We start from the raw sequence: 18,686 nt of genomic DNA, 5'->3' as shown, positions 1-18,686 counted from the left end.
TTCCAGAAAAAATAACTTTTGAACATGACTCGATAGATCAGAGGGTGTGCAAGAGATCTCTTTCTGCAGAAGTGTGAGTTCTTTTAGCTCTCAGGACCAGGAGATGTGAACAGCTAAAATTACATGCTCTTTCTCCCCTGACTGCCCTGGGACACGAGCCTTCTCCCCAGTTCTGACAGCATTGATCTCATTGGAATGACAAGGCCCACCCGTGTGGCCAAACAAAGGGCTCTGTCTAGGTAAGGCATTTACACTGATATTGCCACTAATAACCATAAAGATAGGGTTGTTGGGCTGCTGGTGTCACAAAGCCCAGGTCCCCTAGCGTTAACTTAGTGGACACTGTTGGGCCAGAGAGGCAAAGCAGGTTCTCTCTGGCTGCAGAACAGGGTGGGGAATCTGACCTGTAATTTTTTTTTTTTTAACATCTTTATTGGAGTAGAATTGCTTTACAATGGTGTGTTAGTTTCTGCTGTGTAACAAAGCGAATCAGCTATACATATACATAGATCCCCGTATCTCCTCCCTCTTGCGTCTCCCTCCCACCCTCCCTATCCCACCCCTCTAGGTGGTCACAAAGCACCGAGCTGATCTCCCTGTGCTATGCGGCTGCTGCCCACTAGCTATCTATTTGACATTTGGTAGTGTGTATATGTCCATGCCACTCTCTCACTTCGTCACAGCTTACCCCTCCCCCTCCCCATGACCTGTAATTCTGAGGCAACTCCTTCAAAAGTTCCTTCAGACGGTGCCTCACCACAGCTGCTTAGAGCATCGCTCTTCTCTGGTTTCCTCCAAGCACGCTGCTTCTTGGAAGCCCTTCTGTGTTTATAAACCTTCCTCAGTGTTACTCTGCAGCATCCAGAGTCCCTTGTATTTATGTCTCACAATCCACAGGCTTGAACCCACGTAGTAATACCAGAGCCCCCCAGTAACTAGATGCCAGACATTGAATAATCTGTTACTGTGCTAATGAATCATGACCTATGTGCATAAATATTTTTTTGAGCACAAATGTCTTGTGTACATATCTTTATGTGCCCACGCCTAGAAGATGCTAAACAAACCTAAGATATCCCTGTTTTGTATCCATTTTATACATTTTGTGAGCTCTGAGTAATCTAGGGACAGATTCCTGGGTCAAGGGATCTGCTCTCTCTCCCCTTCCCGCCACGTTGCAAGCAGGGGGACTTGGGGACCCCAAGGCAAGTGGAGGGCACGTAGGACTCTTTTGAGCCAACAGGGACCCAGACTGGGAGCGGAGTGGGTACACTGGGGTTGCTCGGAGATGAATCTACCTCTCTCCTCCTCTAGCTGTCTAAGCTTGGACAACTTTCTCAAACCTGCTGTGCCCAGATTCCTCATTTGTAAGAGAGCAATATAGTTACTAGCACCTAATTTATAGGTACTTTGTTTTTTTATTTTTTGGCCTTGCCACGCAGCTTGTGGGATCTTCTTTCCCCAACCAGGGATGGAACCTGAGCCATGGCAGTGAAAGCACCAAGTCCTAACCACTGGATGACCAGGGAATTCCCTATAGGTACTTTATAAGAGCTAATTCAGATAAAAAGTTCAGCACAGGGCCAGACACGCAGTAAGCACTTTTTTTTTTTTTTTTTTTTTTTTTTTTTTTTGCGGTACGCGGGCCTCTCACTGCTGTGGCCTCTCCCGCTGCGGAGCACAGGCTCCGGATGCGCAGGCTCAGCGGCCATGGCTCACGGGCCCAGCCGCTCCGCGGCACGTGGGATCTTCCCGGACCGGGGCACGAACCCGCGTCCCCTGCATTGGCAGGCAGATGCTTAACCACTGCGCCACCAGCAAAGTCCCTGTAATGTTTTTAAAAGTTCAATGTTTAAAGCAACAGTCAGTGCCTCCACACCTTTTTTTTTTTTAATAATCTGATGAAAGCCATGGACACTTTCTCCAGAAACGTGGATTTTACATGCAAAAAAAAGCATATCTGTGCCATCAAGGAGTTCTCAGAGCGCCTGAGGCTCATCCATTCACCCCAATGATAAGAGTTGTTCTACGGATTTACAAACGGGGAAATCCTTTGTGAAGCAAATGTTGTTCCTCTGACTTGCATTAAATAACTCTCTCTCTCTGTCTCTCCCTCTACACACACACACATCACAGTATATTCACTCATGAACTGTCGACCATCACGTTTATTTATCATCGGAGTAGTTTTCCCTTTTTTATATTCTGTGTTGCAAACGATAACAAGCCCTTGAATCTCCCAAAACACTGATTAAACAAAATTTTAGCTACATCATTTGGCTAAACTGATACTGCAACTAACGTGCAGATCTTTCATTTTCAACCTGATTTTGTCTTTGAATTGGTTTGTAGGTTTCTTGCAAAGTGTCAATATGTTCAGTACTGCTATAGTTCTAGAGCTATAGAACCAGATCGATTTGAGGGAGCACTTGGGGATAGTTTCCACCCTTGCTGCAGAAGTAGCCCACTTGTTCACCTAAGAGATACGAACTGTTGACAATATAGTCATCTCTTTTGGTTACTACTTGCAGGGGACTTTGGGTTTAAAAGTGCTTCACACACTTCACTTATAGCATGATATTTAATGGGTGGCTCAAAATTTGATGTGAGAGCACAACTTTTATGATCTCCAAATTTACCAGACTTGCATTTATAATTATGGTGCTAATTGATGAACTATAATATGGTATAATATGGTGTGACTCTGAGAATATGCTGTGGTTATAATCTTGACCCAAGGTCACTTAAAAAGTGATCTTGGGCTTCCCTGGTGGCGCAGTGGTTGAGAGTCCGCCTGCCGATGCAGGGGACGCGGGTTCGTGCCCCGGTCCGGGAAGATCCCACGTGCCGCGGAGCGGCTGGGCCCGTGAGCCATGGCCGCTGGGCCTGCGCGTCCGGAGCCTGTGCTCCGCAACGGGAGAGGCCACAACAGCGAGAGGCCCGCGTACCGCAAAAAAAAAAAATTAAAAAAAAAAAAAAGTGATCTTGCACTGCCTACTCCATGTATATTATCGCTAATCCTCACACCAATCCTGTAATGGATCAGAATGCCAAATTCACAGATGAAGAAACTGAGGACCAGAGAATTTAAGGACCTTGCCCAAGATCACACAGCTAGGAAGTGACCCATGATTTGTTTGGCTTAAAAGCCCACTCTTTTTCAGCTACCACATTGCCTCTCTGGCTTTGGCCTCAATTTGGACCCGGACCCGTGTTTATAGGGTATCTCTCCTTGCAAGTAGAAATGTTCTTTTTATCCTTAAACAGGGCTGCCTCTACTGAAACTCCTTCTGTCCCTAAAACTTGAAGTTGACACGAAGGGGGTCCTCCAGGGGAACTAGCAGAGAATTTTTTAGGTTGATGTCTTTAACATTGCCACACAATCTGTTTATTTTAAGAGTAAGCAAGGAATTTGGCAATTTAATTTAGAGCATTTATTTTTTAACCTAAGCACATGCATGGCTAGAATCAGATTCTAAATTGAAAGTGTAGAGCCTACATTCCATATATGCCTAAAAATTTTTTTGTCCATAAGAATCATTCCAAAATGGATAATTAAGTCCAAGATTTTCTCCCATTGGCCCACTTTTGCTCTGTTAGGTAACATAAACCTGTCCCGGAAAATAAAAGCCTCCAGTACCAGACAACCACCTGCTTTCATTGATAGACAAGCAAAGCAAGACCTGGCCTTTCCCATCAGGAGATAATTAAGCAACTGGATGGTTTCAGTTTGTGTCAAGAGTCACCCTCTTCCTTTGATCTGTACTTCAGTTAAGGTGCATCACGGATCTTAGGGGTCATGGGAGAAGAGGGGCAGGGCAAGAGAGAAATTTCAGTCCACCTTGAAGTGTGAAGTGTTTGCTTTTCACCAGACATCTCATCTCACTTCCTCTCTAGTGAAAATCTACCCTCCATATTCCTTAATGAACCCACCCTGGCATTCTTCAGCTGCCTTTCCCAAAACTTTAGGAAGCTCCAAATGAAGTGATTTCTTTCTAAAATACCATGAAATCTGTGTATTCTAAAACACGCTGGGAGTTTTTTGGAGGCTTTTCTGATTTTTTTTTTTTTTTTTTGTATGTGGAAAGTTTTTTGTTATCAATCTAGATGCAGCATCTCTGTACTACTGAAAATCATCTTCATTATAATTTAAGTAAAAGTCACAGCATTTTATTTAACCCCTCAATTACAACTCCCCTCTTTATCCCTTACTCCATGAAGATTACCACAAATTGAGGGTCCTACAGATATACCTATGCAAAAAGAGGGCTTTTATCTGGCTTGGGAGGCTGAGGGGAAAGGTTAAAGGAGATTTCCACTGACTATTTCTAGCCTTAAAACTTTCTTCTTATCTTTTCTGCCTCCTATGTTTTCATACCATTGACAGCGCAGTAAAATTTGAAATTCTCTCTTTGTGCATCTTTGTGTCACCCCCAACTGCAAGGCCCTGAGGCGCCATTAATTTCAAAGTGATTAGGCAGAGCAGAGATGAGGCACCAGGGAACCAGAGCCACTATCCCAGGAATCCTCACCCACTATCTCAGGAATCCTGACCCCACCCTTCTTAATTTGGTTGTCAAAAGTACTTTCATCCTAAGTTTAGAAATCAGAAATCCTAGAAAAGAGCAGAGATGTCACTAGTAGCTTTGGGGAAGTGGTAGCCCGTAGACAAAAACATGGGCTCTCTAGGACTCAAGGCTTCTATTTTTTACCCTGTACAACTGTGAAATAAAAGTTTTGCTGTTACAGCACTATTAAAATATGTATATATATATATTTGCTGTTACAATTTGAAGGTGACACTGATTCAAGTGATTAGCTACTCACTGTAGACTGAAACGTGCCGCTATTGCTTTCTGATGTGTAGATATGGTTTTCTGGGGACCTGAGAGTGTGATCCTTATGTCCCCCAGTGCTCCCACCCCCTACCTCCCGTACTGCCAACAGGGCAATGTTTTTGCTCCAAGAGTTGAGACATTTCGTTTTTCAAGAGTAGGAAGTACCGTTTGGATGCCAGCTTCAACATTTCCTGGGCTGTGTGGGCTTGCCCACGTTCTTGGACCTCTCTGGACTCTAGCTGCCATCAATAAATGAGGGTGGTGTCCAGGGGAGCTGTGTGAGAGGTAAGGGAGTGCATGACAGACCTGGCTGCCTTGCCTGCACACCGGTCCCTGTTGGGGAAGCAGCAGGGTTCCTCTGAAGGAAATTTGCTCCCCCTAAGGCTTCCCTCTGTAACTTACTTTATCCAGAAGTTGGAGGAAGTTTACCCGAGGAAGCAATCTGGTCGTGCCCTTATAGCGGGTCACCCTGTCATATGGTTGAGCATTGACCACATACAGTTTTGTTTTTTGAATTGACAAAAATATTTGTTTTCTCTCCGTGATTTCCATTTATGTTCCAGACTTGGTCACTGTCTGTGTCCTCACTCAAATCCTCTGTCAGCTGACGGCTTTGGCTAATGAACACTCCTGGGTTCTAGTGCTGGTAAGCTTTGGCTTAGCACATCTTGGCTTTCACACTCAGCCCCCTGGAGAACTGGGTGGTTTTTAAGTTACTTTGTGCCTAGCCCTGTGCAGTACACAGAGAGGGGATCACTGATGGCTAAGGAAATAAAGGCCCAAATTCATTTTCATTTTAAGGCTTCTGGGTACCCAAGGGTTTCTCTTGGCATATCCAGGAGCTGGGTGACATCAGTATAAGAATGTGTCCCTCACTTGAAAAGTATTGATAATTCTCATACTCCAATTGCTCCCCTCTGTCAAAACACTTGGACAGAAGTTTATCTTCTTCTTGTTTGAGAAAGACTTCAAAACTGTGTGTAGGAAAAAAAAAAATAGTTTAAAAGGAAATCACAAAGGGATTCCCCTGGTGGTCCAGTGGTTAAAAATCCGTCTTCCAGTGCAGGGGACGCAGGTTCGATCCCTGGTCGGGGAACTAAGATCCCACGTGCCGCTGGGTATCTAAGCCCGAGCTCTGCAACTACTGAGCCCGCACGCTGTGGAGCCCACGTGCCTCAGCGAAGAGCCCGTGAGCCACAACTAAGACACGACGTAGCCAAATAAATATTTTTTTTTAAAAAAGGAAATCACCAAAATTTTACCAATAATTGTCTTAGATTGGTGGAACTATGTGTTATTTCTTTTCTTTCAACATTTGAGTATTTTCTAAGTTTTCTAATATACATGTATTAATTTATAATACTTCGTAAGCTTTTTTTGAGCTTTTAAAAAATTAAATTTATTGAGATAACTATAGATTAGCATAGTTTTGAGCAATACACAGATCCTGTGTACCCTTTCCCCATTTTCCCCTAAAAGCAACATCTTTAAAAACTACAGCACATTGGGATTAACATATACCACTACTATATATAAAATAGATAACCAACAAGGACCTACTGTATTGCATAGAGAACTATACTCAATATTTTGTAATAACCTATAGGGGAAAAGAATCTGAAAAAGAAAAGAAAAAAAATATATATATAACTGAGTCACTTTGCTGTACACCAGAAATTAACACAGCAGTGTAAATCAACTATACTTCAATTAATAAATAAAATTTTTTAAAAACCCAAAAAACTGTAGCACAATATCACAACAGGATACTGACATACATAAGGTGAAGATATAGAAGTTTCCCACAAGTTCGTTTATAGCCACACTGACTTATGTCCCCAACTAACTTTTAATGCTGCTACGATTTATCCAGGCCCTAACAGCGCCTACACAAAACAGAGAACAAGGTCAGGGGCTAGGAGGATAAATGCATAGGGATCTGCAGAGCCTCCAGTCTGGGTACCAGCCTTCATAAACTTTTTTTTTCTTTTTAAAAAGAAACTATTCACCGATGAGCTGAATCAATGTTTAAAATATGCGAGCTCCATTCTCTCCAGTGCTCCTTTCGTAATCTTCTCATTTTTCATTTCCACGAGGAGAATCCTAATGTCAAGTATAGATTCAAATAACCACCAAGAGAAGTCCATTTTTATTGAATGTTGAGTGTCTATGCTATTTGTGAGGTACGCTGAACTACATGGGGACCAAAAAAGGCTTGGGCATAGTTTGAATGACAGCTGGGGAGATGCTACATAGTGGCACGTATTTTAGCGAGACAATTTGGAAAGTCTGATATCCCTATTTTCTCTTCCTGGGTTTGTTCCTGGATTTGAAGCTCCCTGGGTTATATTTGATAGCACGTAAACATCTGCTCAAAACAATACTTTAAAAAGATCTCTGCATTAGTGTTATTCACATAGAAAACTGAGCAGTCACAAGGGGGCAGAGACATGGCAAGGAAAAGAACAAAGTTGGGAGAGTTATGAGAAGCAGTGCCAGTTTGCTGCCTAGTCTACCTGACATTTTGCCTATGTCTCCTCTTCCATCACTGCAAGTTGTCAAGGTGTTTGTGGATAAACAGAGGCCCTTCTCTGGGTGATCTATCTTCTTGCCCTGCTTGGTTTATGCACGGATCACTGCCCATCCTTGGTGAAATGGCCTAGAAACCTCAACAGGCATTAAAAAAAAAAAAAAAAAAAATCAAACGCTCACTTAATTGCTATACAAATGCAAGATATTGCTTCTGTATCTCTGTGTGGCTCCCCTTAGACCCTGAGTGAGTTGAAGAGTTCCCACTGCCAACTGGAAGCATCCTGGCTTCTTACAAATTATAAACTTGGGACAGGTAAGGCCCTCCTTGGTCTGGTCCCAACCAGCCTCTCACCTCTCCAACTTCATCTACCACTTCCGTTCATTCCCCAAAACGATTCTTTTTCCTCACCAGCTGTCTCTTCCTTTTCTAGAAACCTCTGTGCTGTTCATTTTGTCCCAAATGCCCATCCTTCCTTCTTTAGCGATTACCCAGCTCAAATGCCACCTTCCCCAGAAGCCTTCTCTAGTTGCCCCGGATTTTCACTGCACTGTCTGTTTATGTGCTTGACTCCTGTCCCAAATAGGCTGAGACTATATTTGAGAGCTCCTGGTTTGGGAGATGCTGAATGATTCCTTGCTGCTGGAATGTTAAAGCTTATTGAATTTATTAACATATATATTTACTAGCACAAGGAAATTAAAAAAAAAAAACCACAAAACTTTAGTGCTCTGCATTTGGCAGTATTCTCTCCTATACCTGTTGTTCCTTCTCAGTACCTGCTCTGGCAGGTGGGATTTCCTACCCATCCCAGCATCCGAGGAACCAATACTGGAGAACTTAAAAAAATGTCTCTGCCTCATTTGACATCTGGTTTCTAAGACTGTTGATTTGTTATAATGTCATGGGCCCAGCAGCCCAATTGGCTGAAAATCAATTTACCAAATGACCAATTAGCTGAATCAACCCTATCTTTATAGTAAGTCTGGGAGGCAGAATTGTGAAAAAGGAGTTATTTAGGCTGGATCTCAAAGAATGGGCAGAATTCAGATGAGCCATGATAAGGGAGAAGAGAAAAGGGACATTCCAGAGGAAGAAACCAGCATGAGCAAAAAAATTTCTAACAAAAAAAGCAGTGGGTTGGGGGAGAATAGTTTCAAAAGAGATGATTGGTGAATACAGGCTACTTCCCAGTGGTTATATATGCTCTTATTGCTACAACTGAATAAATCGTCAAAACCTTTTGTCTTCATTAGATTAAGATTTTGTTTAGTAGCTGCCTTCTTTTCTTCCACTTCTTGGTGACATAGGTTCTGCTAAAGAATGGAGATCTAGCCTGGAAGAATAAGTTTGCCTCCCTAAGATGTTCAACTTATGTCAATGGATTGGCTTGAGTTAAATGGAAGTTGGCTCATGCTGTCACACAGCTGGGTCTGGGAAGGTGAACCCTAGTATATTTGTTCAATATTTTTGGTAACCTCAAAAGAAGAACAGTAGATGATAGTACATTCAGTGGACCTGGCTGCTTTCCATAGTGTTCTTCCTCCAGCTGTGATCCGAGAATATTCTGCATGGGTGGTATGACCATGGTGATGATGGAGGGAGGGGTAGTGTGTGTCATAAAGTACAGGCTCCACGACCAAACCCAGACCCATATCAGACCCTTCAGAAGTGGAGCCAAGAATTGAATTTTAAAACCTGGTGCTTTTTCATTCATTCAAGTTTGAGAACAAATGCAAATAAACAAATATACCAAGAATGAAATATGGGTCTTGAAAACATTTTATTTTTTTATGGTACTCAAGACCAGCCCTTCTGTTCAATATATGTATCTTGGTATTCCTTCTTTCAGGCAGAAGAGCTACTTTAAATGTCTGACATGTAAATACAGGATAAACACGTAAACATCACAATGAAAAGTCAGAAACTATCTGATTGAATAAAAAGCAGCTAGATGTTGCCTACAAGGAACCCACTTTAAATATAAAGATACAATAAATTAAAAATTTGGAAAAATATAAACCATGCTAACACTGAAATGAAAAGTTTGGTATGGTTATATTAATATCAGACAAAGAAGATTTCAGATTCCATAGATAAAGAGAGTCACTTCATGATGATGAAAAGGTCAGTTCACCAAGAACACAGAACAGTCCTAAATGTTTGTGCATCTAATATCAGCACTTCAAAACTAAAGTAAAAACTGAGAGAAATACAAAGAGAAATAGATGAACCTACAGTTAAAGTTGGAGATTTCAACACTCTGTCAATGTCTGATAGAACAAGGAGACTGAAAATCAGTAAGGATATAGAAGACTTGATCAATACAATCTACCAACTTGACCTACTTGACATTTATAGAACATTCCATCCAACAACAGCAAAATATACACTCTTTTCAAATTCACAGAGAACATTTACCAAGGTTGACTAAGTTCTGGGTCATAACACAAGTCTTAAGAAATTTTAAAGGACTTAAATCATACAAAACATGTTCTCAGACTACAGTGGAATTAAATTAGCTGAAATCAAATCAACTATCTCTGGGAAATCTCCAAGTATTTAAAAGCTAAATAACACACTTCTAAATAACTCAAGAAGACATCAAAAAGGGAAATGAGATAGTATTTTTAAACTGAATGAAAATAAAAATGTAACATCAAAATTTGTATGATGCAGATAAAGCTTAGAGAGAGATTTTTAACGTTAAGTACCTATAATAGAAATGAAGAAAGGTCTTAAGTTAGGGTTGCCAGACTTAGCAAATAAAAATACAGGATACCCAGTTGAATTTGAATTTCAGATAAATAATAAAATTTAATTTAGTATAAGTATGTCCCATGCAATATTTAAGATAAATTAAAAAGTTATTTATTGTTTATCTAAAATTAAAATTTAACTGAGCATCCTGTATTCCATCAAGCAACCTAACTAAATCAATGCTCTCAGCTTCCACCTTTAGAAAGTAGAGAAAGAAGATGAAATTAAAGTCAAAGGAACCAGAAAAAAGGGAAAACAATAAATTTCAAAGCAAAAATAAACAGAAAAACAATAGAGAAAATCAGTGAGACCAAAAATCATTCTTGGAGATTAATAAAATTAATAAATCTCTAGCTTAATCCATGAAATATAAAAATTACAAATATCAGGAATGAGAGAAGGGGACCATCACTACAGATCCTAGAAATATTACAGGAATAATAAGAAAATATGAACAACTTTATGTCACAAAATTTAACAACTTAGGAGAAATAGACAAATTCCTTGAAAGATACAAACTACTGAACCCACTTATGAAGAAATAATAAACTGAATAGCTTTATATTTATTAAAGAAATTGGATGTGTAACTGAAAACTTCCCACAAAGAAAACTCCAGGCCCAGATGGCTTCACTGGTGAATTCTACCAAACATTTAAGGAGAAAATATCAATTCTGTACAAACTCTTCCAGAAAATTGAAGAGGATGAAACATCTCCCAATTTATTTTGTGAGGTGACATAATCCTTATATCAAAACCAGATAAAGACCTTACAAGAAAAGAAAACATACTAATGTCCCTCATGAACATAGCATAGACACAAAAATCCTCACCAAAATTTTAGAAAATCAAATCCAAAAATACGTTTCAAAAATGATAATACTTCAGGACTAGATGGGGTTTATTCTGGGAATGAAAAGTTTAACATTTGAAAATCAGTTAATAAATTCATCAAATTAACAGACTAAAGAAGAAAAAAACGTATCATCATTTCAATAGATGCAGAAGAAGCATTTACAAAATTAAACATGTATTCACAAAAACTCTCAGTAGACTAGAATCATAAGGGAACTTCCTCAACCAGAAAACCTATAGCTAATACCCTCCTCAATGGTACAAGACTACATGCCTTCCCCTTAATATTGGAAACAAGACAAGGGTGTCTACTCTCACCGCTCCTACTCAAGGTCATATTGGAGTCCTAGCTAATGCAATAAGTCAAGAAAAAGAAATGTTTCCCAACATATTGGAAAAGAAGAAATTAAACTGTCACTCTTTGCAAAGAACATAATTACCTATGTAGAAAATAAAAAAGAATATACAAAAGAGCTCCAAAACTAATAAGTTCAGCAAGATTACAGTATATAAGGTCAACAATAGAGTCTCAGTCTATACCTTGCAAAAATTAACTCAGAATGAATCATGGACCTACATGTAAAATCTTACACTATAAAATTTCCAGAAAAATATATAGAAGAAAATCTTTGTTACTTTGGGATAGGCAGAGATTTTTTGGATAAGACACTAAAAGCACTATCCATGAAAGAATTTGTTTTATTTCCGTGGTAGTGGTTACACCTCTATATGTGTTTGTCAAAGCTCACAGAGCTGTACACTAAAAAAATGGTGAATTTAATGTATGCAAATTGTCACTTAATAAACAAATCAAATGCAAAAAAAAAGTCTGACATGTAAATACTAGAACTCTGTAAATGCAAAGTTGTTAGGAACTAATCATCCTATAGGTGACAAATGCAGTGGCATTGGCTGGGTTTGGAGGCAGAGACAACTAGGGACAGTCTGAAAATGGTAAAAAACAAAGAAATCAGTAAAGGATTTGAAATAGTCAAAGTGGGAGCTGGAGAAGAGATGATCAAGCAAACAGCAGGTGTGAGAAACAGAGAAGAGGAAGGTACAGACATGAGAACACAGGGGCTGCCCCACTGGCACCTTAATTACCCTTTGATCAACACAGCGGGAGGGCGATGGCTGATGTCTGGTTGGTGGTAACAATGGAGGAGGACCCAGGACAAACCTGGAGAGAGCAGCCCAGTGAATGGATCACTATGTACTGAGTTGAGCACATCACCATGATGTCAGGATACAATGGAAAGAATATGGAGCCAAGAGTTGGGATATCTGGGTTCCAGCCATAGCCCAACCAGGAGCGACCTGTGTGACCGGTGAAGCCAGACGAATGCCAGACGTCGCATCTGTCAGGAGGGTTTGGAATGATGGCTCTCAAGCCTCTTCCTCTAACAATCTTCTGGTTATGTAATTTATACCCTGAGTCCTACTGAAATACACATTTACAAAGTCTTTACAGTTTATGAAGCACTGTTAGCACCAACCTCATTCACCCGCTGGAGGCCCTGTGGAGTGTATGTCATTATTAGCCTTTCACACAGGAAACTGTTAAACAGTCTAACTTAAAGTCATGCCAAGTCCAATCTCTTTCTGCCATCCCACAGCAAGAGCAGTGGTGACTCACTGGGGAGAAGGCTTTGGGCTGAGGGTCAGACAGAAAAGCTCGGTACCTCCAGTAAGCTACGGAGAGCACTCCAGGTGCGTAAACAGCTCTTCATCTACATCTTAACTATTGCTTCTGGAAGCCCTACTTCCAGTTCACAGGTTTGTAAATACGTGTGATAGTAGGTGCATAAGATGAATAATGGGGGCTTCCCTGGTGGCGCAGTGGTTGAGAGTCTGCCTGCCGATGTAGGGGACACGGGTTCGTGCCCGGGTCCAGGAGGATCCCACATGCCACGGAGCGGCTGGGCCCGTGAGCCTGCACGTCTGGAGCCTGTGCTCTGCAACGGGAGAGGCCACAACAGTGAGAGGCCCACGTACCGCAAAAAAAAAAAAAAAAAAAGGTGAATAATGGCCCTGCAAAGATGCCACGGTTCTAATTCCCAGAATTTGGCAATATATTACTTCACATGATAAGGAGATTTTGCAAATGTGATTAAATTAAGTATCTCGAGGTGAGAGATTATCCTGGAGTATCCAGGTGGGCCCACTGTAATCACCAGGGTCCTTGTCAGAGGGAGGCTGGAGGGTCAGAGTCAAAAAAAACAAACAAACCCATGAAGATGGAAGAGGAGGTTGGAGTGATGTTCTTTGAAGATGGAGGGATGGGACCACAAGCCTAGGAATGTAAGTGACCTCTAGAAGCTGGAAAAGGCAAAGAAACGGATTCTCCCCTGAAAACACCAGGAGGAATGAAAGCCTAGTGACACCTTCATTTTAGACTTCTGACCTCCAGCGTTGTAAGAGAAAAAATAAGTGTTGCTTTCAGTCACTAAATTTGTGGTAATTTATTACAGCATTAATAGGAGACATACAGTAGGGAAGGCGAACATTGATATTTTGGAATTAGATGTATTTATAAAATGTAAAGCCAGAGATTCTTTATTTTAATCATTGCCCCACGTTTAAAACGAAGCAAAATGTGAACACACACACACACACACACACACACACACACACACACACACACATCTCTGTCCATGGCTTAATTAATATAGTCCATCTGTCCTATAACAAAATGATCCTAATTTTGCTATGTTTAGTAAATACTGTTTAACACAAGAAATTGTTATACTGTTCCCTCCAGAACCCCAAATAAAGTAAGGACAAATAAACTTAGAATCCTTTTCTAGCCAGAACTGTGCTCAAACAAATGCTGGGGGTAACTTTTATTAATGCAAACTCACTTTAGGGCTTGAGTGGAGACAAATACATGGTTTAAAATTCAGTTGGAGGTTTTGATCATTTCTGTCCATAATTTTCTGCTCCAATTTTCAAATTTGCCACCCTTATCTCCATAATACATTTAGACTTCTCAGGTACGGATTATCGATGCAGAAAAACCACTTCTCTGAAAACAAGTACTGAACTATCTTAGAAGTTTACAAAAGGGTGTATGGAACTAATCTTGCTTTTTATTTTGAAAATTCATTTAACATTTGTTTGAACCGAGCTCTGGCTTTGAGAGTGATCTCCTGCTCTGTTGCCCTAAGCATGAGTTTCGTGGTCATTCCAGTAATGTGTTAACAGACAGTGACATCATCTGCAGTCAAGAAATGGCTCTCAGGTTACCATATAAATTGACTTAAGCTCCGGAGAGGATTACAGGGCAGACCTTGGCTAAGTGTGGAGATGCCATTACAGCTAAATCAAAGGTAACTGTGAGGTCTGGCAGGCACCTGTCAACAGGTAAGGGAAGGAGGAGCCCGTAAAGGAACCTCGAGTCAGGATGACATTCTCCAAGCTTTATTTTTATTTCAGGTTAAAGGGTCAGACAGAAAAGCCATTCGCAGTGGTCTTTATTTATGGTTCTCAGAGGCCCAGTTGGTGAAGCATCCTGAAGAAGAAGGATGGCTCAGGTGGGATCCCCGTTTCCCCGCCCGGCTGATGACAGACGGAGGGCCTCGCACTTTGTGAAAAGCCAGCTTTTTATGAATGTGCATTAATGTTTGCAGGCACAACACGAGACCCATCCTCTCTGTTACCTCCAGTGCAGAGAGAGCTGTGTGTTTACCCTTTGTCCTCCCTTCTCGGCCACCTGAAAAGATTCCTTCCCACCACCTGTGGTTGGTCTTTGAAGGCCAGATAAGAAGATACGAGCATCCCTGGCTGGCAAGGAGATACGAGCATCCCTGGCTGGGAAGGAGATACGAGCATCCCTGGCTGGGAAGCTTGGCTAGGGAAGAGCCTCACACTCTTCTCAAATGCTTGAAAATCAGTGCAAATGTTTTATTCACGCCTTCTCTTGGTGCAATAATAAGCCTCCATTCTCTGAAGAGCTCATCTTCCCCAACCAGGAGCAGTGTTTAGGGAAAATGGCCACAGAGCTGCAGAGAAGGGAGGAGACCCCTCACCCTGTCCCTCTGGGCCCCCTCTACCTCCTTCTCATCCTTTAACATTCAACTTGGATCTCACTTCCCCCCATCTCATTTCCTGGTCCTCTAATCTTTCATGTCCGGCTGACACAGTGAAGTGGCAGACAGAGAATGGCCGGGGTGGAGGGGGACAGGGTGGGGCTGAATGTCTTCTTTGCCGACTGAAGGCTGCAGGACCTCAGCCTCTGGGAGCTGGATGCGTCCTCTGTGAAGTGGGATTGCTAATGTCGGCCTCCAAGGCAGTATGGTTGAAAAATACCTTTTCCCCGACTCATTGCCTAGCTGTTTCGTTCTCATTCTTCAGAGAGGCCTGCCCTTCACCTCCCTCCTTACCCACCCCCTGGCCAAAGCGAAGGGACCTCTTCTGTCTTGTTCCATGAATCTGGCCTATAGAAGCAGCTCAAAAAATATTTGCTGAGTGATGTGGGCTTAGCCAGCCTCATGGGCTGTATCATCCCAGACGGTCAAAGGGGCGCCCATCACAGGTCACGTAACCCTCCCAACCAACATATTTTCCTAAGAAAAGAGAATGTGCCTTAATATTCAATTAAAGGGTAAAGTGGCGGAAGGGTGATCTGGAATAAATCAAGTTTGGCAAAAATATGAGAAATTGTGTCTCAAGCATTCTCCTACTTTTCTCAAGAGGCCAAGAGCTCACGGGGTGGGAGTGGGGGTGAGTGATGTCTTGTTCACCCCTGTATTCCTGCACCTGGCAGAATACCTGTATCCAGGTAAGCAAAATGATGGGTAGATAAATGAACAAAATAATTTTTTAAATGTCCTTGCATGCACAGATAAACAAGAGAAACATTGTTCTCTTTGTTACCTCCACTGCAGGGAGAGTTGTGTGCCTTCCCTACCTTGTGTGCCTTGACTCCTTCCTTGGTCACCAGGAAAGACTTGTTTCCACTATCATAGCTGGCCTTTGAAGGACAGGTGAGTAGGTACAAGCATCCGTGACCGACAAGCTTGGGTCTGGGAGATTCTTATATATCATCAGGCAGCTAAACTCTAGTAAGGTATTAACTGATAACTGATGTGTTAATTAATAATAACATATACCCATTCCAAAAGATATTTCCATTTAATCTGATGATTCTAGAAAACAAGAGATTTTAGCACACAAAACAGCAAAGTTATAACAGACAAATGAGTGGAAATGATATTTTGGAACAGTGAATAGCCTCAAGACACCAGCTGAAAAAATTTTCATCGTCCCCAAAAGAAACTCCATACAGGGCTTCCCTGGTGGCGCAGTGGTTGAGAGTCCGCCTGCCGATGCAGGGGACACGGGTTCGTGCCCCGGTCCGGGAAGATCCCACATGCCACGGAGCGGCTGGGCCCGTGAGCCATGGCCGCTGAGCCTGCGCGTCCGGAGCCTGTGCTCCGCAACGGGAGAGGCCACAACAGTGAGAGGCCCACGTACCGCAAAGAATAAAAAGTAAAAAAAAAAAAATAAAAGAAACTCCATACGCATTAGCAGACACTTCCCCCCTCCACCCCATATAAATGGAATCTTACAATATGTGGTCTTTTTTTTTTTTTGGCTGCACAAGCAGCATGCAGGATCTTCCCCAGCCACGGATCGAAACCTGCTACCTGCAGTGGAAGCTCGGAGTCTTAACCACTGGACCACCAGGGAAGTTCAATATATGGTCTTTTGTAACTGGCTTCTTAGCATCATGTTTCCAAGGTTCATCCATGTTGTAGCATGTATCAGTATTTCCTTCCTTTCTATTGCCATATATATTCCCTTGTACTGCTATACCACTTTTATTTATCTACTCATCAGTTAATGGACCCCTGGGTTGTTTCCCCTTCTCGGCTCTCTCCAAATTTTGAAGACACTTCTATGATTCTCTCCCTCTTATCCAGTTATTATTGCAATCTAATGCAATCCTTTGTGTGTGACTTTTGACTTTTCCTCTATTATAATCTTTCAGAATATCCTCTCCATTTCCAGTGCTGAAATTTCATGATGGTGTGCCATGGTAAGTCATTCACCATTCAATGCCCTGACCTCTCAATGGACCCTTTTAATTGAGATACCTGAGGCCTCAAAACTGGGAAATACTCTTGTATTATCTCTTTACATTTTCCTTTCTTCCATTTTCTTGATTCTTTTTTGAATTCATATTATTGGATGCTGGATCTTCTGGCTTGATACTCTTTCTTACCCTCTCCTACTTTTCATTTCTTTGTATTTTTGTTCTAGTTTCCAGGACATTCCTTCAACTTCAGTTTCTAAACTTCCTGTTAAACTGATGTGTATGTGTGTGTCTTTTCCTATTAAAATGGTCATCAACTTTCTTTTATTTATTTATTTTGGCTGCGTTGGGTCTCTGCTGCTGCGAGCGGGCTTTCTCTAGTTGTGGCGAGCGGGGGCTACTCTTCGCGGTGCGTGGGCTTCTCATTGCGGTGGCTTCTCTAGTTGCGGAGCACGGGCTCTAGGTGCGCGGGCTTCAGTAGTTGTGGTTCACGGGCTCAGTAGTTGTGGCTTGTGGGTTCTAGAGTGCAGGCTCAGTAGTTGTGGCGCACGGGCTTAGTTGCTCCGCGGCATGTGGGATCTTCCCGGACCAGGGCTCGAACCTGTGTCCCCTGCATTGGCCGGTGGATTCTTAACCACTGAGCCACCAGGGAAGTCCGGTCATCAATTTTCTAAGTGACATATCCGAGTATTTTGTTCTCACAGTAGAATGTGATCATTACTCACTAAGCAAGCTTTGAAATTAACATTTTAAAGGACAATGGAAAGCATGTAAAGGCTCTCTTATTGTGGGTTACACTGTGTGCGCCTTCCCTTGAATAACAGCTCATAACCCAGCTCATGTGTAATCAGTCCCCATGTGTTTGTTCTTTTACACTTGGCCATTCCGTGACCTGGGTAAGTCGGCCCCTTGGGCAGAGGTCAGAAAGACACGGAGAGGAGGGTCCTCATCTTTTCTTGTCTTCTACAATATTTTTGCGGAAGATAATGGTAAATCTATAAAGTAAAATGTCCTTTAGGGGTGACATGTGGCTTGTAACGCTTCCTGCCCATCCCTGAAGCCTTTCAGTTTTCAGGAAGCAATAGAGTGTGTGGTTTAGTGCACACATTCTGAAGCCCAAGAGACTCATTTCACATACTGACTCTGACTGTACAAGCTGTGGGATCTTGGACCTTAACTCCTTCTGTCTCAGTTTCTTCTTCTGTAAAATGCAGTTACTAGTAGAAGCCACTCATGTTGTGGCTGTGAGACGTAGCTGTGTTACTGTGTGGGAAGCACCTGGAACAGGGTCTAGCTGAGTAGAGCTCTTAGCCCCTGTCCTCTGGTATTGGTTTCCTATTGCTGCTGTAAAAATTTCCACAAGCTTAGTAGCCTAAAAGAACACAAATTTATGGTCCTACAGGTCTGGGGGTCAGGAGTTCTAAAATCAAGATGTCAGCAGGGCTACATTTCTTTCAGAAGGTTCAAGGCGGAATGTCATCTGTTGCCTTGATTTTTCCAGCTTGTAGAAGTCACCTATATTCCTTGGCTCATGGTTCTTTCCTTCATCTTCAAAGCGCATCATTCCAGCTTCTGCTTCTATTGTCACATCTCGGACTCTGATCCTCCTGCCTCCCTCTTACAAGGACCCTTGTGATAACACTGGGCCCACCCGGAGAATCCAGGA

This window comes from Physeter macrocephalus, chromosome 12 (assembly GCF_002837175.3).
Source record: "Physeter macrocephalus isolate SW-GA chromosome 12, ASM283717v5, whole genome shotgun sequence".
NCBI lineage: Eukaryota > Metazoa > Chordata > Mammalia > Artiodactyla > Physeteridae > Physeter > Physeter macrocephalus.
The sequence above is the reverse complement of the archived record's forward strand: the minus strand, read 5'-3'. Positions refer to the sequence as shown.